Source organism: Schistocerca americana, chromosome 4 (assembly GCF_021461395.2).
Source record: "Schistocerca americana isolate TAMUIC-IGC-003095 chromosome 4, iqSchAmer2.1, whole genome shotgun sequence".
Taxonomy (NCBI): Eukaryota; Metazoa; Arthropoda; class Insecta; order Orthoptera; family Acrididae; genus Schistocerca; species Schistocerca americana.
The window spans coordinates 536,820,240-536,847,000 of record NC_060122.1 but is presented as its reverse complement, the minus strand read 5'-3'; the positions used below and the strand labels follow the sequence as shown (position 1 = coordinate 536,847,000).

The 26,761-nt window shown below is 42.1% G+C and overlaps 1 protein-coding gene across 7 annotated transcripts in view; it reads right to left on the bottom strand.

The window, feature by feature from the left end:
• Nucleotides 1-26,761, bottom strand: part of LOC124612891 (protein NDRG3) — a 523,697-nt gene that overhangs the window by 371,379 nt on the left and 125,557 nt on the right. For 5 of the 7 annotated variants that reach the window (XM_047141345.1, XM_047141346.1, XM_047141349.1 and 2 more), the window contains exon 1: nucleotides 24,821-25,032. The exons of 1 other annotated variant lie outside the window; for it this stretch is intronic. The gene's annotated coding sequence lies outside the window, so the exon portion shown is untranslated. Of the gene's footprint in view, nucleotides 1-24,634; nucleotides 24,653-24,820; nucleotides 25,033-26,761 lie in introns of those variants that run through there. One more of the 7 variants, XM_047141350.1, reaches the window with a different exon arrangement.

The window sequence follows — 26,761 nt, the reverse complement described above, 5'->3', positions numbered from 1 at the left end:
GAGTGCATGTAGTATCGTGCATCGAAAGTGATAATGTGTAATGATGATACCATTCAACAAACCTTTCGTGTATTTAGCGTCATGATGTACTTTTGTTAAGTACAACGAGTGATACAGACCGTGATTCTACTCTACGTCTCGTCATGCAAGCCATCCTAGAAACCTCTGCGAACAGCAACTCCAATGGAAAATGAACGTGGCCAAGTAGAAGAGAAATACAGGTAAAGAATACGTAAGTGTGATAACAAAAGGCCAAAGAACTAGGGCCTGCATATCGGTATGGTTGCTTTGAGAAACTGGGTCAAGATAAAATGGATGAAATATTTCAAACACTTTCGGACGTAGGGATTGCTACATGCAGAATAGTTATTTAAATAAACTAATTACACGTGTGGATGTAAAAATATCGCTTGTAAAAGACAGCTCTTCTCGTAGATTACGCACAGTAGATTATGAAGTGATTCTTGGAAATAATAATTACAACGCCTGCGCAGTTGCTTTTGGCGACGCACAAGGTATGAGTGAAAATCGACTGCGTACTGCTCGTGACAATGTTACAGGAACTGTAACCACTGACGTATATCATCGTGTGAATCAGGAAAAGACATTAAGAATACCTGATTCAAACAAAGACAAAGTAAAGGCACATATTAACAGTTTCCCTGTCTTACCCAGCCACTACAGTTGAGCTTTAAGTCCACAGGAGAAACTTAACCTCTGATTTAAATATTTCCAATATGTACGAGGCTTACTGTGACTATTGTTGAAAACCATGCTGATGATAGTCTAGTCATTTTACCGTCACATCTTTGACACAGAATTTAATCTTGGATTTACTACTCCTGCGGCTACTGTGACAAAAAGCGACAACTGGAGACACTGAGACAAGACATCGATTCCCAACAAACAACAGAATTAAAACCGGAAGAGTTTGCATGAATGCAGGGCTATGATGACGCAAACACTGTTCAAACAAATGCCTGATAAAGATCTAGCAGTTGCTGCTCTTGCCCTAGACATGCAACCCCACACTCAAATTGTGGAATCCAATTTTACAAGAGGAAATTATGCCCTTATATTTGGTATCCACAGTATACAGGACAGAACAGTTTCAATGTAATTTTGCAATGAAAGTACTGGGAAAGGAGGCTCTGCTGAAACTGCAAGTTGCCTCATGCACCACACTGAAAGTAAAATATCACCAGAAGTAAAGACATTATGTATTTTCAGCGATAACTGTAATGGCGAGAACAAAAGCATGAACATGATTGTGACATGTTTCAGATACATCCATGCATACCGCTTCTCAACAACTGAACATGTCTTCATAGTTCCTGGCCACTCTTATCTTGGTTTTGGGAATACAGAATTGTATTTTAGGAGAAGTATTTGCCGGGATTCAGTATGGCCAACAAACAATAATTTGCAGAGTGCAGAATTATTTTGATGTGATTATGGTAACGAGAGACCATTTAAAAGATGGAGGAATTTCGCAACAGCACATAACGAAGCGGCAAGTTCCGGGAACCAAGTTTTCATAGAGAAGAGTTTTTGTTTTCTCCAACAATTACAAAATGGGATTTGGCATTAACCGTACATACAGGCGAGAACCTTACCAAGTTCAACTGCAAAAAGGACGTTTGAAGAGCTACGATCATAATTTCAATCTTTCTACAGTCAGCCTACCGAATAAGTACACTAAACTTGTCGTTATTTCACCAGACAAACTTGCAGAGCCGGCCGCGGTGGCCGTGCGGTTCTGGCGCTGCAGTCCGGAACTGCGGGACTGCTACGGTCGCAGGTTCGAATCCTGCCTCGGGCATGGGTGTGTGTGATGTCCTTAGGTTGGTTGGGTTTAAGTAGTTCTAAGTTCTAAGGGACTTATGACCTAAGATGTTGAGTCCCATAGTGCTCAGAGCCATTTGAACCAAACTTGCAGATCTTCGCTCACTTCATCATGCATAGTTCACAAGTACATTTACTGATCAAGAAAACACACCACACACCAGAGGGAGAAGAATAGGCAGCAGTGGATGAGGACACTGAGTTAACTGACATACTCATAGTTCCTCACAGCACAACCCAACCTGGACCAGTACTTAGTTGTCTTTGGTGCACTACACTTAAATATGGTTACGAATTTCTTCACATTCATTGGTTTATTCATTATGTTTTATTGCGTGTCCTTTAATACTAGCACTAGTCATTAATTTTAGATCATTTCTTGCAAAATGTTAACGTCGCAGGAAAAGCGTTTCGGCTATCACACGCAAGAATGCACCTTTAGGCAAGTAACAATGATGATGATATTAGTATTATGCAACCTGCAATATCTGTCAAAAAACATTTAACAATCTTACTTTATAAGTTCACATCTGAAAACTTCTTAATGTCTTTGTCTATTCTCTTAATAAAGTGCAGTAAACCTTTGATCGCATTGTTCTCCAAAACTAGCTTTTGGCGCATACGCCCTTTAGTGAAATGTTAATCGCATTTCTCTCAGAACTAGCTGTTGGTGCGTACGCTTGTGCTGTTCTAAGGGCAGACAACTTTGTAGGTGGGGCAACCACAGCTTGGGTATTAATAACCGCTTCATCTGTATGCAGTCCTATATTATTGGATCACTACACTACCGGTTTCGTGGCACTAAAAGCCACATCTTTAGGTGAATATCTGTATACCAAAAATCCAGAAGGAAAAACAACCCTGAGACATACAATGCTATTGTAAATTATTTTAATATTCTATTTTTTAAAAAATGTAAAAAAATTACATGAGACCATCAAAATGTTAGTACTCACATGACAAACATTAGAGCGGTAGAGCTCGGAATCTTTCTACCCAACATTCGTTGTCCGTCAAAACAAAACAACGCTAACAGACGGTATGTTCTAGAATAAAAACAGTTAGATTCCTATATAGTGGATGGGTCCTACACAATTCGTACCATAAGGTTCTATTGGTAAGAAGCAAATAAATGGAAACTATTAAGACCTAATTTTGGGCTAGAGTGAAAAACCATGAAGTGCCACGAAACCGGTAGTGAACCAGTAATATAGGACTACATACAGCTGAAGCGGTTATTAATACCCAAGATAAACTGAATGTGTTCGGAGAGCTGTAGTGCGGGCTACATACACCGCAAGAGCTGAAACATCGTAAGTACGTTCATTAATCATAATGGTTCCACCTTCTGCCACAAAGTGAAAATATGGCGTAGTAAACAGTCAGAAGGTGAATTGTTTCCTATTTTGATATCAATATGTTACTTGTCGCTTTGTGACGCGTGTTGTTTTCTTTTGTGAAGTGATTCTTTGTCTAAAGGTTTAAGAAGGTCAAGCTTTCCGTGCAAAACACAATGGCTATTGAGAAGAAAGACTGTGCTCTGCTGGTAAAGTTGTTTTTTCAGAATGGCTGTAATAGTAGCGCTGCATTGTGAGAATATCGCTGACAGAAACGGCTGTGAAAAGGCCTCATGTCAATAAATGCTCAAAAATATGGTAAAGAAATTTGAAGGAACAAGTGAATTAGGTATTCAGCAAGGAGAGGGAGGAGGCCCATTTCCTTGGTAGTAGTTGAAGTTGCTGCAGCTATAAGAGCAAATGTCTCAAATTCTACAGTCAGTGCTCGAGCTAAGTCACAGAAATTCTCTTCACCCTGATCAACAGTTCAAGAGATTTTGCGGCGTATTTTACATTGGTATCGCTAAGATTCAAAGTGCACCGCAAATAAAGCCTCAAGACAAGCTATAAAGAAGTGACTTTTTTTGGCACGCATGGAAATCTATGGCATGTAGCGCACTCTTTGGATGGACGAAGCGCATGTTATTCTGCACAGAACGATCGCATATACGGTTCTACTCCTCCACATGTTGTGCAGGAACACCCACTGCACTCAGCTTATGTGACTGAGATGTGGTTTCACAAGTTCCTCCGTTCTCGGTTCGTTTTTCTTCGAGGACATGACACCTCGCAGGCCTGTTAGGCGTAGCTATAGTGACAGCTAGACATCCTTGTGCATCACGATTTTACCTTTGAAAGAACGCAACTGTGTTCACAATACTGTTTTCACGCAAGATGGGGCAACACAGCATGTCGGGTTAAGGTGAACGATTTGCTTCGAGAAACCTTCAGTAATGACCACATCATCTCTAGCCAATTTTAAGATATGGGGCCTTCCAGATCAGCCAACCTAAATCATGTGACTTCTGGTTGTGGAGATATCATAAAGACCTTGCCTATTAGGGACGTACTCGGGCTCTTCCTGATCCGAAACACAGTATACAATGAAATACCGCTCTGATTACACCGGATATGCTGCAAGCAACTGTCAACCATGGCGTGTTCGAGATGCAACATGTTCCTGAGTCAGGAGACCATGCTGAACACATGTTGTAACTTGTTGGCCGTATCCTAATACGCGCGCCAGGACCACCGTTATTTGTTTCATCGTTCCTCCCTTTTCCCTGCACCGACACCACATTCTGACTGCTTACAGAAGTAACTGCAGCAGAAAGTTGAACTATTATTCCCTTCAACACACTCTGCAAATACCCCGACTAACGAATAATGTTTCACCGTCTTGTGTTGTATACACTGCAGCACTCTGAACACAGTCAGTTTATTTATAACCACCTGGTAAAACACGTGGAGCATTAAAATCATTGTCTAAAATTCTCTTTTTTATTAATCCAGTCTCGAATCTTTTGGACTGACATCTTTCGTCCAAGAAGTACCATATGAGCTGGTCGAGCATTTCAGTTTCACTTTCATCTTGGTTATACCATTTTGTTACGACCCTAGTAGCCCCTCTCTCAATTTGTCCCATAACGCCTACTTGATAAGGACGCCTAATGCTGGAACAATACTGTAATACTGTCGACGCTACAGTCCTGTGTGCGATTTCTTTTAGAGACATACAGCACCTTCCCAGATTCCTTCCAGTAATCTATATCTCCGATTCAACTTTCCTCGTACTAACTTGATGTAATAGTCCCATTTCATATAATTTCTTAGTATTACTCCTAACTACTTATACGACGTACTGTGACACGGTCAAGATGTTCACCAATAAGCTTGTAATCAGATACTGTCCCACTCTCTCTTTGTTATAGGCATTAACATACATTTATCCATATTTAAAGAGAGTGGCCACGTGGAAATTTTGTCAATGTTTTTTGTAATCCCTTACGATAATTCAAATGCCGTGATCTCCTGTACCGAACAGCATAGTGGGCAAATAATATGTCTGATAAATGTAAGAAGTAATTTTTGATAATAGGTACGACAACTACAAATTTATTAAAAGAAAATTCTATTCTCCAGCCTGGCTGTTACACATGCGTGTCATGCATATTATGCGATCAGCTGATTTCGGCGCGGTGACATTTTCAAACGCTATCGCTATCACCGTAATTTTACACTCCTGGAAATTGAAATAAGAACACCGTGAATTCATTGTCCCAGGAAGGGGAAACTTTATTGACACATTCCTGGGGTCAGATACATCACATGATCACACTGACAGAACCACAGGCACATAGACACAGGCAACAGAGCATGCACAATGTCGGCACTAGTACAGTGTATATCCACCTTTCGCAGCAATGCAGGCTGCTATTCTCCCATGGAGACGATCGTTGAGATGCTGGATGTAGTCCTGTGGAACGGCTTGCCATGCCATTTCCACCTGGCGCCTCAGTTGGACCAGCGTTCGTGCTGGACGTGCAGACCGCGTGAGACGACGCTTCATCCAGTCCCAAACATGCTCAATGGGGGACAGATCCGGAGATCTTGCTGGCCAGGGTAGTCGACTTACACCTTCTAGAGCACGTTGGGTGGCACGGGATACATGCGGACGTGCATTGTCCTGTTGGAACAGCAAGTTCCCTTGCCGGTCTAGGAATGGTAGAACGATGGGTTCGATGACGGTTTGGATGTACCGTGCACTATTCAGTGTCCCCTCGGCGATCACCAGTGGTGTACGGCCAGTGTAGGAGATCGCTCCCCACACCATGATGCCGGGTGTTGGCCCTGTGTGCCTCGGTCGTATGCAGTCCTGATTGTGGCGCTCACCTGCACGACGCCAAACACGCATACGACCATCATTGGCACCAAGGCAGAAGCGACTCTCATCGCTGAAGACGACACGTCTCCATTCGTCCCTCCATTCACGCCTGTCGCGACACCACTGGAGGCGGGCTGCACGATGTTGGGGAGTGAGCGGAAGACGGCCTAACGGTGTGCGGGACCGTAGCCCAGCTTCATGGAGACGGTTGCGAATGGTCCTCGCCGATACCCCAGGAGCAACAGTGTCCCTAATTTGCTGGGAAGTGGCGGTGCGGTCCCCTACGGCACTGCGTAGGAGCCTACGGTCTTGGCGTGCATCCGTGCGTCGCTGCGGTCCGGTCCCAGGTCGACGGGCACGTGCACCTTCCGCCGACCACTGGCGACAACATCGATGTACTGTGGACACCTCACGCCCCACGTGTTGAGCAATTCGGCGGTACGTCCACCTGGCCTCCCGCATGCCCACTATACGCCCTCGCTCAAAGTCCGTCAACTGCACATACGGTTCACGTCCACGCTGTCGCGGCATGCTACCAGTGTTAAAGACTGCGATGGAGCTCCGTATGCCACGGCAAACTGGCTGACACTGACGGCGGCGGTGCACAAATGCTGCGCAGCTAGCGCCATTCGACGGCCAACACCGCGGTTCCTGGTGTGTCCGCTGTGCCGTGCGTGTGATTATTGCTTGTACAGCCCTCTCGCAGTGTCCGGAGCAAGTATGGTGGGTCTGACACACCGGTGTCAATGTGTTCTTTTTTCCATTTCCAGGAGTGTCTATTGTCGTCCTGTGTGGGTCTACGCAAATATGCACCCGTGTCATTTTAATAAGTAACCGATGTCGTAGTAGACATGAATAAGAACTGCGTTCCATATTCATCAGCTGCCACTTCGGCAGTGATGTTACTTCAAATCGTTGACGAGTGTGGTATGTTGTTCTCGCTCGCGTTTACTACGCCAGCAGTTAGGTACGAGCGCGTGCTCAAAGTAATGTCTACAAATCTATTTGCAAGCTCGTGACACTTTACGAATAGAACAAACGCTAGTAACATTCTACATTCGTGTTCATAAAACTAACGAGAATGCAGCCCTGTGACGTCGTCTACAATCGCCGATATTTCGACAGACGCGAATCAAGTCATTTGCAAGGCAAAACTGCAGCAACTAAGCGGTATGCAAGTGAATTTAAACCACAGTTTACAATGCAACTGCGGAAAGGTAACACACACACACACACACACACACACACACACACACACACACACACACACAGAGAGAGAGAGAGTAAACATTAGCGCCACCACACAAAGATGAGCGACGTCAGGAGTTATCGACAGTGAAAGAATTTCGCACGTACTTCCAGCTACTGGGATAGTGTTATTAAGCAAGCAGTTAAAATTAAATTAGCAAGTAACCTTATAAATAGAGATGGATGTTTTCGCTTGAATTCTACGTGGAATTCTGCTCGCTCCCTTGTCACAGTTATTACATCATCACTTGTTGGTTATTAATGTTCGCTATCCGTACCACGTGACGTCTGTCACCTTTAGTTGTATGGCGGCGCTGATTTTGTGTGTGGTGTGTGGTGTGTGTGTGTGTGTGTGTGTGTGTGTGAGATCGGTCCGTAGTTTCACTGCAAACCGCCGTAGAAGTATTAATTTCATTTGCACATGGCTTACTTGCTGCAGTTTTCCTTGAAAATGACAGGGTGTGCACCTGTCGAAATATCGGCGATTGTCGACGACGTCACGTCCCCCTGCGGCGTTCCCGTAAGTTATTCGATCACTGTATACGCCGGGAAAAACTCATGCCTCACACACTACACCTTTATTCTTCAATTGCTGTCCTCTATCGCTAGGGAGCTTAGAATTGCAGCATGCAACAAACATGACGATGTTTAACGTAGCTATGTCGGTACACGAGAAACAGAGTGCTGTAATCGAGTTTCGAATACGGAGAGTTAGTCCACACATGGAGTACCGTCGTCAGCTTGACAATGGCAGATCACGCACGAGAGGTGCGACATCTGCAATAAACCAACGCCTTGGGTTCACTGTCACCCACCACTCTCCATACATTCCCGACTTGGCCCTAATCGATTTTCGTATACTTCGAAAACCTAAAGAACACCTTTGAGGACTTCATTTTGATAGTAACGAAGCAATGCGAGTAGAGGTGAGGTTGTGGCTTCGTCAACAAAGTCAAACATTCTACAGTGACGGTATCGACAAATTGGTCTCTCGTTGGAACGAATTCGTTCTTCGCCAGAGTGAATATGTTTATAAATATGTAGATATGAAGAATAAATATATAGAATGTTAATAAAGTTCCTTTTATTTAGAAAGCTTTAAGAGTTTTCACATCGAAACATGACTTTTCAGCAAGCTTTCGTATTAAAAATGGCACGCACTTTTGTATACACCACACAGTGTGACTTCGTAAAATAACAACGATAGCAGTAGCATTTGAAAATGGCATAGCGCCGAATCATCTGATCCTGCAGTATAAAAGATTGATCTGTGTAACAGATAAGGTGAAAAATTCAACTGTCTTAAAATAGTTATGTGTATTAAGAACATTACAAGACGCAGTACGCTTTTATTTTGCCTCTCCGTTGAACGTTTGCCGAGCAGTATAAAATACTAGGTTCTAGCTAGGATTGACTGTTCGTGCTTTTTCTGAATCTCTTCAAGTGAATGCTAAGACTAATGTCATCTGATTCCCTACACATTTCATGGCGAACTGAGGTAGTGCCCCCATTTCTAATTACCTCGACAGAACCTTAAATTTTAACTTTCCTTCCTGGAAAAAAAAAATAGACAACGGTAATGTGTACCTCGCAGACTGACTCCACCCAGGCACCCTGTGCAACTCTCGATTCGACGTTCTGCATTTCTCACGGAACGTAGTAGGAACACCAGCTGTGCAGATTAGCCTTTTGTACAACCATTCTCACATTGTGGTGGTGAGACGTAAATTTCTTATACTGCGAGTGATTGCTCACTAACGGGCGGTCGGTTTCAGATATGTGCTGTTCTGTTCGTAATGTGTTTGCCGCATTTGATAGGCTACCATAGTAATTTACCAGAGCATTCGTAGGAGTTGCTGTCATGTGCGGGCCACTTTAATATAAAGGGTATCGAAACATGCAGAGACTGCGGGTGTGTGTGTCGTGGACTACGCTCAGGTGAGCTGATATATCGCAAGTGTCGAGCAGAGTATCGGTGGTACGCATGAATCACTGCCTCTGCCAGTGAGGGAGGGCAAAAGCACTTAACCTGGGAGCCACCGTTCCTTTGTTGTGTCGCTTGCTGCTGCTGGAGTTAACAGTACTCTTAGTCCCCCAAGGACCTTCTGGATTGTGAGCAGCGCCTTTGTTCACTTTCGACACGGCCGTGTACCAATGGCCGCGATTTTCTAACGTCAATGCCTGGAAAGTACATGAAAACCGCAACTATTCAAAAGCGGTGTTAGAGACCATAGAGGTCTTTGATTCAAATCTAAAATTTGAACCACGTTATGCTCATAATCGTGAGCATAAATGTCTGGTATACACTACTTGACGGTCTAGCAGAGTTGTAGGTCTCTCCGTCATCAGTCCACAAATGACTGTTGGAAACGAATGGACATCTCTAAAAAGAGAAATCGCAGAATGTGAACAGACAAACATAGGTACATGGCACGTAACTGCGAAGAAACTTTGGGTAAGGAAAGAAATAACTCAACCGACCTACGAAAGAGGGAAGTACATAAACGTCCAGGAAAAGATCTGAATACAGCATACTTACGAATGAAATAAATAGGACATGCAGGAAAGCCATAGCAAAATGGCTGCATGAAAAATGTGGAGGCATAGAAATGATCGTCGAAAGGTCTGATTCAGCATATAGAAAAGTCAAAACAACCTTCGGAGAAATTATTACAGTCAGAATTTAAAAAGCTTTGGAGAACTTGAGATCAAATTAGGCGGAAGGGATAAACAACACTCCGTCAGAATTTCTAAAATCACTTTGGGAAATGGCAACAAAACGGCTTTTCAAGCTGGTGTGTAGGAACTATGAGGGTGGTGACGTGCCATCGGACTTTTAGAAAAAAAATAGCATCCACGCAATTCCGAAGATAGCAAGCGCAGGTAAGTGCGAGAACTATCGCACAATTAACTTAACGCTCAGCTGCTGCTAACAAGAATAATGTACAGAAGAATGGAAAGGAAAATGGAGGACCTGTTATTTGACGAACACTTTGGCTTTATGAAAAGTCATGGCACTAAAGACAGCTTCAACATAAAATCACGCAAGATGATTGAGACCCCGAGAAAAATAAGAATGAGCAACAGCGAAAGACAGGTAGTGTACAATATATAAATCAAGAGGGAACAAGACTGGAAGACCAAGAATGAAGTGTTCGGATTGAAAAGGGTGTACATCAGCGATGCAGTCTTCCGCGGTAATGTTCGGTCTATACATAGAAGTAGCAACGACACAAATAAAGTAAGTTTCATTGGTGGGATCACAATTCTGTGTGAAAGGATATCTGTGACAATATTCGCAGATGACGCTGTCATCCTCAGTGAAAGCTGAAGAATTGCAGGACCAGTTGAATAGAATGAACTGTATAATGAGTACAGAATTCGAACTGATAGTAAATCTATGACTGAAGAAAGTAACGAGATGCAGTAGAAATGAGAATAGCGGTAAGCTTAACATCAAAATTGATGACTACGAAGTAGATGAACGTATTCTGCTACCTCGGAAGCAAAATAACTCTTGACGGACGAAGCGAGAAGGACATAAAAAGCAGACAAGCACAACCAAGTGAGCATCTTGGGCCGAAAGAACTTGAAAAGTATCAAACATAGACTTTAATTTGAAGAAGAAAATTCTGAGAATGAACGTTTGGAGCACAACATTATATGGTAGTGAATCGTGGACTGTGGGAAAATCGGATGTACTGCTACAGACAGGTGCTGAAAATGAAATGGACTGTTAAAATAAGAAACGAGGCCGTTCTCCATGGAAGAAAGGGACACAAGGAAAGCACTAATAAGGTGGTCCTAGAGGTAGTTGTAGAGTGTAAAAACTGCAGAGGAAAACGAACACTGGAATACAACCAGCAAATAATTCAGGACGTAGAATGTAAGTGCTACTCTGAGCTGAAGAGGTTGGCACAGGAAATGAGTTCATGGCAGGCTGCATCAAATCAGTCGGGAGACTAATGACAAAAATATCTGTCTCAGCTCTCTTAATTATTTGATATTTTGTCCCCTCTAATCTCTTTGCTGGCATTTCAAGTGCGACTTGTTTTTTGGCTTGGTCTGTTTTCGAGGATCTTTCATATTTTTATTCCAGGAGTGTCTTTTAGCGGTATAATAAAATTTGTGCGTGTGCACGAGCGACCGCGTTTGCGCGTGGAGGGGAGCGCAATTATCTGTTGCAAGTGTTTATTCTTCTTTTTTTGTTTTTTGGCCTCGTGGCGTTCTGTAAGGTCAAAACTAAGGGTCTGGACACCTCAAAAGACATCTGTAAAGAGCACGGCCGACTTCCTTCCCCGTCCTTCCCTAATCCGATGAGACCGATGACCTCGCTGTCTGGTCTCCTTCCCCAAACAACCCATCCCAACCCAACCTCTGTAAAATTTTCCATAGGAAGAACATGTCTTGATTTTTTTTTTCTTGTCCGGAAATGCTGTGCGCTTAACCTTTACTGTCTGTGCTTCATAATGTTGCACCATGGACTCTTCTCACGTCACAGTTCGACGTGCATTACGGTCTAAGTGCGCCTAATAAGTGTTCTGCGCACGCTTGTGATCGTCCGACAGCCGCCGTGTGTCCATCGGTTACTGCCTGTTCTATAGCCGAGATCATCACGAATTATATTCTACGCAGATTTGTGATCATTTGTGATTAGTATTGAATAACGGGACAATTTCTATCAAGAGTGATGACGCGGGAAGCATGTATTCTCTCGTTGACTGCAGTTTCACTGTCCCACTTCGGATACAAATTGGTCTTCCAAGCAGCTTTACATCGTTGGCATTATCTCTAGTGTCTGAATCTTTACCCTATTCATAAAGTCTCTCTGAACTTGAATTCTGTGGTAGATGACAGATGGTAGATGGTAGATGACAGATGTTTTCCCTCTCTTCTTACCACAAACAACTACAGGACATTTGTGAAATGTGGCTCGGTGACTCAGTGACTGCCACACTACGAATCAAGAGTGCGGAGTTCAATCCCCGATCGGACCTACGAGTTTTTCTGTCATTGATCACTTCTTCCACCTGTCTCTGTAATGTGTTAACGCGAAAAGTATAAAGATGTTCCGTAGTTTCAAGTCTATGTTAAATTTTAAGTTTCCTATACCAGGTTGAGTACGTCAGCTCGAAGATAAATGATCTACTAGCGGGTAATCTCGGAGGCGCCATGAGGCTGTTCGTCGTTGATGCTGTTGCATATACAGGCGTAACAATGCCATAGAATTGAAGCGGCACGCAAAAAGAGCTGCAGAGGGGCGACGCTTCGTGCAGGGATTGGCAGCTGCCTTTCAAAATGAATAGATGTGGGGAAAAAAATGGGCAGAAATATCCGTTGTTGTATGATTACACGATTGGAGAACAAATACTGGGAGCAGTCATTTTCATTAAATACTCGGGAGCGATTTCAAGTGAAACCAGCATAAAACTAATTTCAGGAAGGCAAATATCAGACAGACTGGAGGTATCCTTAGAAAGTGTACCCCACAAAGGAGGAAGCTTACAAAATACCCGTTCGGCCGTCACATGAGCGTTACCCGTTAGTCTGAGGCAGTCGTCATCCAAGACACAAAGAAGAGAAGCGCGTTTCTTTAGAGGTTCGTTGCGTAAACGCGATAGCGTCACTGAGACGCTTATCCAACTCCAGTGGCAGAAGTTACAAGAGAGGCATTGAGCATCACGGTGTGGCTTTCTGTTAAAATTCAGAGAGCGTACATTCCTACAAGGGTCAACAAAAACATTGCTTTATATATCTCGCGAAAAAACCATGATGATAAAATCAGAAATTCGAGTCACACGGAGGCCTACCAAAGATCTTTCTTCCAGTGTACTAATTGTGACTAGAACAGTAAAAAGAGAAACGACAGTGGTATATGAAGTTCCCTCCGTCATACGCCGTAAGCTAGCTTGCAGAATATGGATGTAGACAGAAAGGTCAGAGGAAGGAAATGGCAGAACACCCCCAAAATGACCACGCCTAGTAAAGCACCGCAGTTTTCAAACATTTTGGTTGACGACATCTACACGGAAATAACTACACTGTAACTATTACTAAATAAGTAAATCTCATCCGTCGAGGCAATGACTTGCTCCCACGTCCCTAATAGTCCTAGCTGTGCTCCGTCAGAGCGCAGAAAAAAAAATTGGCTAACTTGTCACTATCACTCCAATACTACTCTTAACTGTCTGTATCAGCACTTATTTAAACTCTTCCTTAATTTCAGCGAAAATCTTGAAAAATGTTTTGGTCTAAGCATGGTTTACCCTGACCAATTTTAGTTTTCGGCCAAGAATTGTCATATGACAAGTAGTAACCCTTAAGGAAACAGAAAATTTATCTTAGCATATATTTCAGCATAAATGCGTTTCTGGATGACAAGCATTAGTCGTCGGGTCAATATATTTAGTACGATTAACAGACGAATGATTACTACCTGGGAAATAATCGTGAGTTTAGAGAGATGAAGCGGTTTCCTACAGAAACAATAAGTCGTATAGTGGAACGATTTCAGATGAAACAACAGCCACTAAACAACCAAATTGTTTTCAAATCACAGGTGACACGATTTCCTGCCTATCGAGTGCAAAAACAATTACGGGACGAGAAGTATCCAGCCACTGAGGCTACATAAGCCACAAAAGATGTACAAGTGATACGAAATTAAATATTTATAAATATCAGATCACTAAAGCTGCCTTCAGTTTCATCAGACGGCAAGGTAAGTTTAAGAACAAAAACCCAGTGCAACTATATCGGGATTTTAGTAGACTTGAAAAACGCGGTGAAACAATGCTTCTCTTCTATCTCAAAACTCACTATATTTCCACAAATTTCTCTCAGTGTTCATCTTTCTGTCTGCAAGGATCAGAAAGTTTAGTCATCACCCATACAGTTTGCCTCTGCTACACTCGCACAAGCCGAACCCTCTCTCTGGGTTCGCTGCAGCGCGCTGTCCAAATTAGTAGCGACGCATCTCGTTTCCCCTGCGAAGATTGCAGGCTAAGGAACCTTCGGGTCTTAATATGAGGCGGCACCTCTGTAACCTCGTACGCCAAAAAGCCTAACAGCATTTTCATTCTTCTGCGCATTTTCTCTAGAACTTTACCTGAAGGCCAAGCTGCTAAGATCACACGATTACGATGTTTACTGAGAGAGAGGAGCTGCAACAACAAGAACTAACGCGTTTTTATACATATAACGACGCTGAAAAATTACACGTCTTGCTACAGATATGGCACTGATACAATGAAACACTGCCTCGTTGGTACAGAGGCAAAACTCAAACTTACGATTTATCTGCGCAATAAATTACTCGCATGCTCTGAATTTTGTTCATTTAAGTAAACCGGAATATCGTTCATTTATGAAACTGTTTTGGAAGTTTTGTCGCATCAGAAATTATATGTGCATGAAGTTTTATTGAAGAGTTTGCTCCTTCATTTTAAATAGTTAAAAATGGGCAGCAAAATCCAATGTGGCCGTTCTTATACTAAAGAAGGAAGATTAGGGTTTAGTGTCTCGTCAGCGTTATAGATGACGCACAAGCTAGGACTAGCTAAGTACGGGGAAGGAAACTGGCATTTGCCTGAAGCGACAGAGGAAAAAACGGATGGCCGGAAGCAGATTTGAATCGCTGAACTCTTTAATGTGGGTGTGTCCAGGAGTCTCCCCCACTGCTTCACCTCGCTGCATTCGCTTCAAGAATCTCCACGTGAAGAGCTACCCAAGAATGTGCACGATGCGGTCTTTTATCGTGACAATACACCTCTCCACAAAATTGTTTCGAGGATTTGACGTCGTTTTGCTGGAACAGCCTACCTGCTCATGAGATCTGGGAGCTTCTGAAATCCTCGAATTTCCACATCGACAGCCGTTTGGCCGTAGCTGTGGATGGGTGTTATGCAGAGCTCTAGAATCGCACTGCGATCGTGGAAAGTGTTCTCTAGAATAATGTTCGAAAAGCTGCACTGGCGTAAAAGCGGAATATTTCGAAAAAATTGTGTATCTTCCTGACAGGCTATCGCTGAAAAGCCGAGTCGTGGCTGGATTTTCACTCTTATATATTGACGTTTTCTTCGTGTGAATAGTGATACCGACAAAGACTTGCTAGTTTTGTTTCTCTGCTCACACTGCTTGAACATATTTATGCTACTAAAAAGCCTTAATTTCTCATGGTTCATGGAGCAGTGAAACTTATTTTTGGTACGCATCTACCTACTGCAGTATTTAGAACACAAAATTCCTCATTTGGGTCCATTAACTCTTTACCCCTTGTTAAGAACTGCATTATGCAGTACACACTTGTAACGGTGTATTTTATTAGAGATGGTCGATTTCGGTCTAGTATTAGACCATCATCGGGTCAAAAACCATCTCTGCTATGCATTTGCCTAATTGGAATAACAGTTACAAGATGTACATTGTCCCATCATTGATGTTAGCTGTATATTGTAATATTATGCCCAATTCTGCCTGATCCTACAGCGAAATAGATAATAAAATATACCATTATAGCTGTGTATTGAGCAATGCGGTTCTTAACATCCATTAAAGCTGTACACACCACCTCCATAAAATATTTCTTTATTCTTTATTTGTGGAACGCTAATTACAGCGGCCCGCATGCTTTTGATCATCACTTTGAGATAACAGTGAAGCTTGACGTTACTGAATTTCCATTAAGTACAAGAAAAATTGGTATCCATATAGCGAAGAACCTTTTCAGTGTGTTAACTGGTTTCAGTACATAATTAAACATTACATTCGTATTTACATAAAACACTGCATCACTATCGGGGAGCCTGGAAATCCCGTGGAACTTAAGAACTGCTGTTGGTGATACTGTATCAAATTCATCACGTGGGCTACGTGCTTAATGATGCGCAATTTTTCAAATTCACTTTAACACAGACAGTTGTATGGAGTTTATTTTCAACGTTCTCCACTTCTTTTTAAGCTTCCCATGTTATGCTTTATTATTCACTGTTTTGACCCGCACACACTAAAAAAATGAAAAAAAGGAGAAGAGTGAGGCTGCGGAGGATGCAGTTCATGATGAGGTAAGGTTGGTGCCGTCTGCAGCAACTAACATTGATCCGAAAGCGGCATAAGCTCTACATGGACTATCTCGCAAGTGGCGAAGGACAATTCTGGCACAAGCGTCATTTTTCCCCTTCTCTGTTCCATCTGCGAGCGGCCGTTAACATCAGAGCGAGCTCTAATTTACTTTATATTCTCGTCGTGGTCGCTTCGCGAGACTTTCCTTGTAACGTAAGTTTTTGGAATGTCAACAGTAAGCTCTTCATGACGCACATCCCCTTTCTTGTAGAGTCTGCCATTGGGATTTGTTGAACATCTCTGTAATGTTCTCGAACCGACTAAACGGCACAATGACTAAACGTACCAGTCTTAGTTGGATGTTCTCTATCTCTTCTACTTATCCCAGACTGACACGCAGCACTCAAAAATCGGCTGAACACGCGTTTCGTAAGCTAATTCTTTCGTGCATAAACTAGGTTTCCTTAAGATTACTCCAATGATTCTCAGCTTGGCATCTGCTTTTCCTCTAACTACTTTTATGTGGCCGTTTTACTTTAGGAGCCAAACGGCTTTGCCTCAGTGGTAACACCGGATCCCGTCGTATCACCGAAGTTCAGCGTTGTCGGGCTTCGCTAGCACTTGGATGGGTCATTGTCTGGGTCTGCAGAGTGCTGTTGGCAAGCGCGGTACAATCAGCCCTTGTGTGGCCAATTGAGGAGCTACTTGATCGAGAAGTAGCGGCTCCGGTCACGAAAACTGACAACGGCTGGGAGAGCGGTGTGCTGCCAACATGCCACTCCGTATCCGCATCCGGGGACGCCTAAGGGCTGAGGATGACACGACGGCCGATTGGTACCGTTGGGCCTTCAAGGCTTGTTCGGTCGGTGTTTGTTTGGTTTACTTTAGGACGCTTCAGACGGTCACCTCTAGGTATTTTATGATTGTCACTGCTTCCAGTGATATACTGCTAAGAGCGTAATCCAACAGAAATTAATACCTTGACCTATTTATGCACAATAAGTTACATTTATTTATTTGAAGGCAGGTCCTGCATTAATTTTCAATACTCTGCAGGTCTTCCTAGATTTCGCTACAGATTTCTGGCGTTGCAACCTTCGTATCGATAACAGCATCGTCTACGAACTGCCTCATTGAGCCTACGCCGTTCTTCACTAGATCATTAGTTTGTATTGTAAAAAGTAACGATCCTGTAACACATTGTGGGGTACTCCGTAAATTACCTTTACGTCTGTTGATTTCGCCCCTTTAACAACTTCTTGAGTTCTGTCTGTAACGTCCTGAATCGTGTCAAAAATTAGTAGAACACTATCTACATCTACATGATAACACCACAGTTCACAATCAGGTGTTTGGCAGAGGGTTCGTAGAATCACTTTCAGTCTATTTCTATATCGTTTCACTCTCGTGTAGCACATGGGGAAAATGAGCATCTAAATATTTCCGAGCAAGTTCTGATTAATTTCGTGTCCAGAGTCATTCCATCATAAATAGGTGGGAAGTCAACAGCCGGCCGAGGTGGCCGAGCGGTTCTAGGCGCTACAGTTTGGAACCGCGCGACCGCTACGGTCGCAGGTTCGAATCCTGCCTCGGGCATGGGTGTGTGTGATGTCCTTAGGTTAGTTAGGTTTAAGTAGTTCTAAGTTCTAGGGGACTGATGACCTCAGAAGTTAAGTCCCATAGTGCTCAGAGCCATTTGAAGCATTTGGAAGTCAACAAAATATTTTAGCTTTAGAAAAACACCGTTATTTAAACGAGGAAATTATTAGTGAAAGTTTTGAGGGAAGGAGAGGAGTTTGTATAGGGGGTCGGAGAGTGGAGTGTATACGATTTGCAGACGACATGGTGGTGATTGCAGAGAGTGCAACAGAGATGGAACAAATGTTAGATGATCTAAACACAAAATTAGAAGAATATGGAATGAAGATTAACAAGAAGAAAACGGAAAGCATGGTAATCGGTGGAAAGGAGGAAAAATGGCGTATGAAAATAAGGGGAGAGGAAATAGAGCAAGTGAATAACTTCAATGACTTGGTAAGTGTAATAATGGATGATATGTATTGCTGAACATAAATTAGGAAATGAATTGCAATGGAAAAGAAGGATTCAAGACGAAACAGAAATTACTTTGTGGACCACTAAACAAAGATCTGAGGAAAAAACTTGCCAAATGTTACATCTGGAGCGTTGCACTATATGGTGCGGAGACCTGGACATTGAGGAAGGAAGATGAAAGAAGATTGGAGGCACTAGAGATGTGGGTATGGAGAAGAATGGAAAAGTGAAATAGGAAGACCGAGTAAGGAATGAAGAAGTATTAATAAGAGTTGGAGAAGAAAAAAAACATGCTGAAGGTCATCAGAAAGAGAAAATGGAACTGGATTGGACATTGTTTGAGGAGGGACTGTTTATTGAAGGAAGGAATTGAAGGAATGGTGGAGGGAAAAAGGGGAAGAGGAAAAAGAAAATATCAAATGCTGGACAATATCAAAGGAGGCAAATATTCAGAAATGAAAAAACTGGCTACGGACAGACAAAAATGGAAGAGGCTTAACCCATGACAAGACCTGCCGTAAGGCAAAATACCATAGCTACTAAACGATTAGCGTACCAGGTCGCGTACCGTATTCGTTGACACTCTCTCCCCTACTTCGTGGAAGTATAAAACGAGTTGCCCTTCTTCAAACGTTCTGTTAAGCGTCCCATACTACGCAGCAATAGTCCAGAATAGAAAGTCAAACGTGAAGTAGCCAGTCTGACTGCCAGGTTTGTCGCAATTTCTGAATGTTCTGCGAATAAATCGCAATCTTTAATTCGTGTTCCCCACAGAATTTTCTATTTGATAGTTGCAATTTATGTTGTTCATAACTGTAATCCCTAATTGTTCACTAAATCAGACATCACAGATTGGTGGAAGGTTTCGAGTGTCGCTAAGCGCTGGAGTATTGGAGAGCGCCGACAGCGCAGGACAATGTACGTGGGCGCATCGACACGTGTGACCTGTGTTAACGATTTGCAAGCCGCGTGACCGTTTCCGGGTCTTGCACCTCGATATGCTGCCTACAGGCCACTCACGTCTTACACCGCCAAGCAAATGTTAATATACGTTGAGAGTTTTAGTGTCACCTTCACATTCAGACGATGTTATCTAGTACCTTCAAATTGTGGTACGATACGTCATTTTGTTTTGTAAACACAATTCGCGGTAAAAAAAATATCAACAGAAAAAGAGGTGCCGCCGTAACAAAAAAATGGCTCTGAGCACTATGGGACTTAACATCTAATGTCATCAGTCCCCTAGAACTTAGAACTACTTAAACCTAACTAACCTAAGGACATCACACACATCCATGCCCGAGGCAGGATTCGAACCTGCGACCGTAGCAGTCGCGCGGTTCCGGACTGAAGCGCCTAGAATCGCAAGACCACCGCGGCCGGCGCCGCCGTAACATTCACTGCGGATCGGTAGTCTAAGATTCAGTTTCCGTACCTCAGCTCCTTACAGATTTTCCTTTGTGTCCATAAAATGTTACTGATCGTTCCATCTACAGCTCTACAATCAATTCCTTCGTACTTTTTAAGAAAAGTGAGCTACTGCGGAACCTAAATCTGTCTGTGCTCAAAATACCTGAAGGCAAACATTAACAAGTGTGTGTGTGTGTGTGTGTGTGTGTGTGTGTGTGTGTGAGAGCGAGAGCGAGAGAGAGAGATAGATATGGGGGGTCATAAAATTAGTTATTGTTAGACTACGACTCCCAGACAACGTCTTATGTTTTTTGTGCCGAAAACAATAAGCGGTATCGTGCTAATAGAGTCAAACAATTGGCTTTAGTGATAGGAGCTTTCGTTCACATGCATTTCGCAGCTAGTCGATATTGCCGCAATGTAACAACTACTCAGACGTTTTCACCGATTCAGTGTCCACTATGAAAGCACAGTTAACCCACTTGACACCACAGCAATATCGTGTCAAATGCCGTAAATACTACAGTTAATTATTACAAATGAAAGCAAAAAGCAAATAAAGGCTGAAGCAAACTTTTAAGCGGTAGGTGCAATACTTCCGAGCAGCGTAATGTGGCACCAGGTATCGGCTATTGCTCAATCCCATCGTATACACATTCACTCGGGAACGTACAAGAAAACGACGCAAGTAGTTGCGCTTTGCCATCCACTTAACCACCACGATTTTATAAATTATGCACTATTTTTGTGTTAATAATCGGTATACTAGAGGTGTACTGCCTGTTTAACAGCAAACGGACGTTTCCAATTTACCTTGTAGGACAATCCGCCGACTATCTGCTGTCTTCTGGGCCAATGGAAGAGGTATTTTGAGCAGGTGCTGTCCTAGAACTCTTAGGTATTACAAAAAGTCGTTTATAACCGACAAGTGCTGATCATTAAATAAAACTTTATTAGTTGCTTGTTTCTATCATCTGATTACCTTCGGGTGGAACAAAATAATTTACAGCAGTCTACGTTGTAATGTTCTCACTGTTGGGTCATACAAATTAAAAGCCCTCCTGAGTTAACTGCCTTGAATGGTAAAATGCATTATAGTTAACAGCAACGTTTTACTACTGACGGAAGTGACTGAAGTTTGCTTTTATTTTATTTGACACCACAATAAGAACGTTGCCATGTAGGCTGTTGCTAACTTTATGTTCGAAACCGGTAGTTAATATTTATTTCATCAACAGATCTTAGAGGGTCTGAAATATCGCTTTTTTAAACATTCAGGATGCTACGTAAACATTACAACCGTTTTAAAAACGCTGACGTTACTAAACAGTTATACTAAATTATTTAGTCTTTTAAGGAATTTCACCTCTAACTGCCATCAGTGTCGACGGGCGTGTAGCCGCACCCCGTCCCATTCCTTTCTCGCACAGTTCATCATCATAAAAAGCGCATTTCTGCAGCGTTAATGATAAAGTCGCAAATGGTGTGATGACTGGCGAACTGTGCTAGTCATACTACGTCAGAATGTAAGGACTAATAAAAAGTGCAGGGCATAGTCCTGAAGAGTGGCACATAAGGAAACTAAAAGAGGCGATTCGACCCCATTTACGTTGCACTCTGTTTTGGACTTTGACATCCTTTTAATTCTAGAAATGCTACTTCAGCTTGTCATTATGGCAGAAGGAAACAGCCACGGCTTTACCTAAAGTCTTGTTCCGGCTGCTTCTGTGACTAATACTTAAATGTCCTTAGCTACGTAAATGCAACCTGAATGAGATCTAACATTTTGACTATCAGTATTAGAGGATGGAATGAAAAAAAAGTGGTGATAGTGGAAGAGTTTTCTACAAATGGTTTCTCGCGCTGGTCTCAACAGAAAAGTAAAGACCGTTACGTTCGGAAAGCTGCAAGCCTAGAAAAAAAAATCTATTTTTTGCAGTCTCCACCATGCTCAAGACAGATGAAACGTACGAATCCGACATACATAAAATAAAATAGTCTACGTCGCGGTGGGTCATTTAAATTCCGGTAAGAATTTTCATCGGACTTTTATAAGATCACTGGGTTGCACAACACATGAAACTTAACAAAAGAGTTACATTACTCTTGTAATCAGGATGTATGTTTCTCACTGTCATTACTTTTAAGTACTTCAGTCAGTTCCTGCTTCTAGTTGGCATCATATATTTTCGTTACCTCGGCAATGCTTTTTCTGGTGTATGTTTCCGTCATACTGGACTGATACACCATAAAAATTCAGTTTAAGCTGTCAAGATTAGGGATCTTTCGAAATTTATGAAGAGAAATTTACAGCAGTTATTAGCAAAAACAGTTTTGTAGCAGAATACTATCGCTGAAAGAAGATTAACATAGAAGCGATAATCAAGAGGCGAGAGGAAACAATGAAGACGATAAATCGCATTATTAATTTACAAATAACGTTTATGTCAGTATGTGCGAAACGATTAGTATAGGTAACGTGGAAATATTAAAAGTCTATTACAACATCAGACTTACGGATCTATAACTCTCATATTCATAACATACAAAATTTTCTGCCCCTATTATAGGCCATTTGAAATTGTAAATTTAAGTCTTGAACCGAAGAAATCTTTGTGTGACCGTCAATGGTAACGATGTTCTTCGAATACCACGCAGAATTAATTGCACATCCCCTCCCATTCACATTCTGTTGGCATATTTTTGTCAATAAGGTAGTTGCCTAGTGATCTGGCTGTCATAGAGCAAGCCTCATTAGCTAAGAAAGAAAATATCCCATACATATGAGATACCATCACTATTTGCTTCTTTTTCGTTTTCGAAGGCTGCATAGTTGAATGAAACACCAGTTATTGTTTCTCTTTAGCAGTTTATAATTTTGATGCTTACAGAACAAGTGTTTCGAGGTGTGTACCATGATCGTAAGAATGTGCCTATAACGAAAGCTGTCGACACTTGAAGAGCAGCCTTTCAGACTACGTCGTGCAGATGGTTGTCTGAACTTCCACTACAATGTGTGAATCACAACCTTGATGCTTTCGTGCGTACATCATCAACCTGTCACAATTCGCACTGATCTTCCCGTCTCTCCGCAATTCCGATTAAAATTCGCACAGATGGGAAAAATATTCAAAAGTGACAAATGAACGGCCACGATTTGGTGATTTTACTGGGATTTGTTTTATTACTTGTCGTATTTTCAGTATCTGAAATGTGTGTAACTTATGCTGACGCCAGAGGTATTTAGTAATACTAATGCCTACCTGACAAAGTGGTGCAGAACCTGTTACAAGGAGAGAGCGAGCAAAAGACCCAAATTAAATTCTAACAGATGATGACAGTCCCTACATTATTATGTGGTTCACAAGAGCTGGGCCCCACGTATAAAAGACCATGTAAATACAAACATTTGAAAAGTTCTTCACAGTAGAGTAGATAAAATCAAGAGTAACTGTATCGGGAGAGGAAGGAAGTTACAGAAAAGTTTCCATTTTTATGCTATTTTTGGGCGTCTATCCAGATTGTAAGCGACAAGTTCAAACTATGCGCCATTCTTGATACTCAAATCTGGAGCTGCATTTCCCAGGCAGTGTGATATCTACTACGCTCTCGAAACATGTCCACCTCACCGACTGAAAGCTTCTGCAGGTGACCACAGGCTTCTTATTGCCGTGGTTAGCACTGCGTGAATGTTCGGGTAGTGTAACAGGTAACGAGTTGCCTTGCAAAAGGCAGGTTCCATTACCTGTTTGGCACTCAGTTTTAGAAGAAGATAAAATGGAAAGAACATGCTCTGAGAATGAATGAGACCGGAATTCTGAGGCATATTCTGAGAAGGTAAGACACCGGAACAAGCCCTTGATACTTATGGCTAAATGCAGTATTATCTGACACAGGGGCCAAAATTTAGATCACAGTTTGACCTCTAAACTCCTGAAATCGTATTGGATTCACAGGCTGACAAGGGATAAGGAAGTACAAGGATGCTTTTTTGTTTATTGAGAGTAAGGAATGCATATGAGAAACCAGACAACACAGACAAAAACGTAATAAGGCCAGGCAGCATGCTCAAAGAAAAAGCATTTGTACCGCTCTCAGAGAAGCCTGCCGCCCATCCCAGCCTTGGTCACTGCGATCGAGCGGCAGCCTTCCCAGGTCACCGTCGCCATGGAAACTACCGTCACAACACTTCTGCAGTAAGGCTGGTAACCTCCATTATCAATGCTTATCTCTCCGTTCAGGATATTCTCAGCTCAAAACGTGCGGCGTATATTCTGTGCTAGCGTGCATTGTAGCACGTCAAGCGCACGCTGTCAGTCTCTTCTTATTGTTATTTCCGCTATTCTCGCAATAGAACAGAAAAGCTAGCATTAACAAAGAAAAAAAAATATTGGTTGAGAAATGGTATGCTGTGACTCCGAGCAAAAAGCGTGCCTCCATGACAACAGCTGAAAGCGGCACGCAAAGAAAAAATTTAAAGCACAACGTTATATATCTAATGCAAATATATATAACAAACCAGAAAGTAAAAGTTGAACTATACGTACTGTAATCTGAAAGCATGCTCTCAAAACCTAAATGACTGCTTATCTGCACTATCATTACACCAGCCAACAAAAATTCAACTATTAGATTGTGCAACATGCTTAGCATGCTTTTCAGTATACGAAATGTTACATAAAAAAACATCTATGCTGACGTCAAGCACTTTATCAAAACTTTAGACACACAGATGGAATTAAAAATGTTGCTGTCTTTCATGAGCCTAAATTTCTAATAACTGTTTATAGTTTACCTGGTAGCAATCCGACTAGTATTTACTTCAAACTCGAAAAGTCGTTTCCTGACACCTATACCATCCAAATTTCAAAGACGGCAAAACTTTTAAATTTGTAGAATACATTTTCCTATATCACAACAAAGGATAAACATATCTGGAAGTAGTTATCAGTTATTCTACAAGCTATTTCAGAACACTTACCAAGTAATGGATGTCTTAGCTTAAGCCTAACAAGGCAAAGGAAACGATCACGTAAAAGACAGTCGCTCTACCGCCGGCACGAATCGCGTATTGTGTAAATCGGAAATTCGCTATTGCAACTTCAGCTCTACTGCGGACGCGCACAGCTAACGTTCGCGACCTGCCCGAACAGCTCCACAACACACAAGTGCTTGAATCTCTGAGCTTCTTATTCGTTGGAAACAGCCAGCGAAACCAGGAGCCCTCTACTGCTCATTGTGCGAACTACGTCACTGCCAACATCGAAAAAACTAAGAATTAGTCGCGTAGAATTTAAATAAATAACAAACCTGTAGTTTTCTAATTATTCTCCAACTTTTCTCAGCAAACTATCATAATGTTCAACTTGTAAGAGCATTAAATTAAGACGTAAACTGCTCCTCTAATGTTGAGCGTTTCGAGTCGTCAGTGGCACCTAGCGGCGTATTTGTGTACTAAAGCGCGACTGATACTCTCTGCCAGTCCAAATTTTGGCGGCAAAGGTAAGGAAATAAATTTCAGTAGTTTAGGCTCAGAAAAAAGTCTTTACCCAGATCCTACTCCTTTATTAAGAAACATTTGTCCCCCAAAAAACTGTTAAGAGATCACCGTTCAACTGAAGACAAAACGAAGTTAATTCCCTTCGTTCTCTGACCGGCGAGCAATAGTATCTTCGGCCATAAAATCTTTAAATTAACATTATTTATTATAATCATTTCTCTGACTTACCTACAAATGCATTTGATGGAAGAACGGCCTGTGGCTTTATACTCTATGCAAACAAATTGTTTATACTGTTGGTCAGTAAAGCTGCAAACGTGTTACACTAAAGATGAAAGCGTCCTAAAGCATCAGTAAACTGTGATGTTACTGGTTTATACTTTCAGTCGTATGCAGAATTCGTTAATGAGCTACTTTTCACCATTTTGGTCACCGTCACAGTTTCTCGTATTTTCTTCTGCTACAGTTCCTAGGAATAAATCGTTAAAAATCCTATACCTTGTTAATTAATGAAAACTCGTCTGGGTCACCTAAGCTTGCTCTTTAGTGGGGCACGATGTGTATAACACAGTACTCACAAAACCTCTAGTCCCAAAAAACAATTACTCAAAATGCATAGAAGGATCTTTGTTTTTGAGGTCCACTTCACGTTTGAACTATAGCCTGAAACTGTCAGTTTGGTGAACCAGTGCCGAATTTTGTAAAGTGCATTACACAGTCACTCCTCCCTCCCCCCATGCACCTGTTACTTGAGATAAAACTATTCTAACAGTTTGCAACTAATTAAAGCGTATTACATACCAATCGCTTTGAAGACGACGTCAGTGACTGGGCGGTTCGATATTAGGTTGTCATTTATCCAAGATCTGCAGCTATTACATCCCAAACCGAAGCTACAACCCTGCAAAATAAATATTACAGCAAAAAACAACAAATTCTTGATCAACGGAACTTATAGTATTTGAATGTCAAAAGTACTTACCGATATTTTCTGCTGTGAGACTTATCCTTTGGCGGCATTGTTTTCTTTGCACGTTTTTAGATCTCTGTCCGACTGGTGTCGGGAGCCGTCGAGCCTCTTCTGTCCACGGTGATGTATCGTTGAAAGGCTGCAAACAAGCAACAGTGTAGCAAGGTTCCCGTTGCCTTATTGCTGAACGACGATTTGAGGCGTGCCGTATCTTCTCCTTACACCGTAAGTGACCATGTAATTTAAAACTCATTCTCAGCAGAAGAACAAAACATCGCCGAGAGGAGAGTTGAAATCATAAATGTGAACGCTGGCCTTCCCAATTTTAAGGGTCTGTCAGAAATTGCCGTGTTTTATGATTATTGTTATAACAGCAAGTGTTCATGTTCCACGTAGCGCAATACGTACGATACTATAAAATTATTTCTATGGTAATATCGCTAGATAAAGAT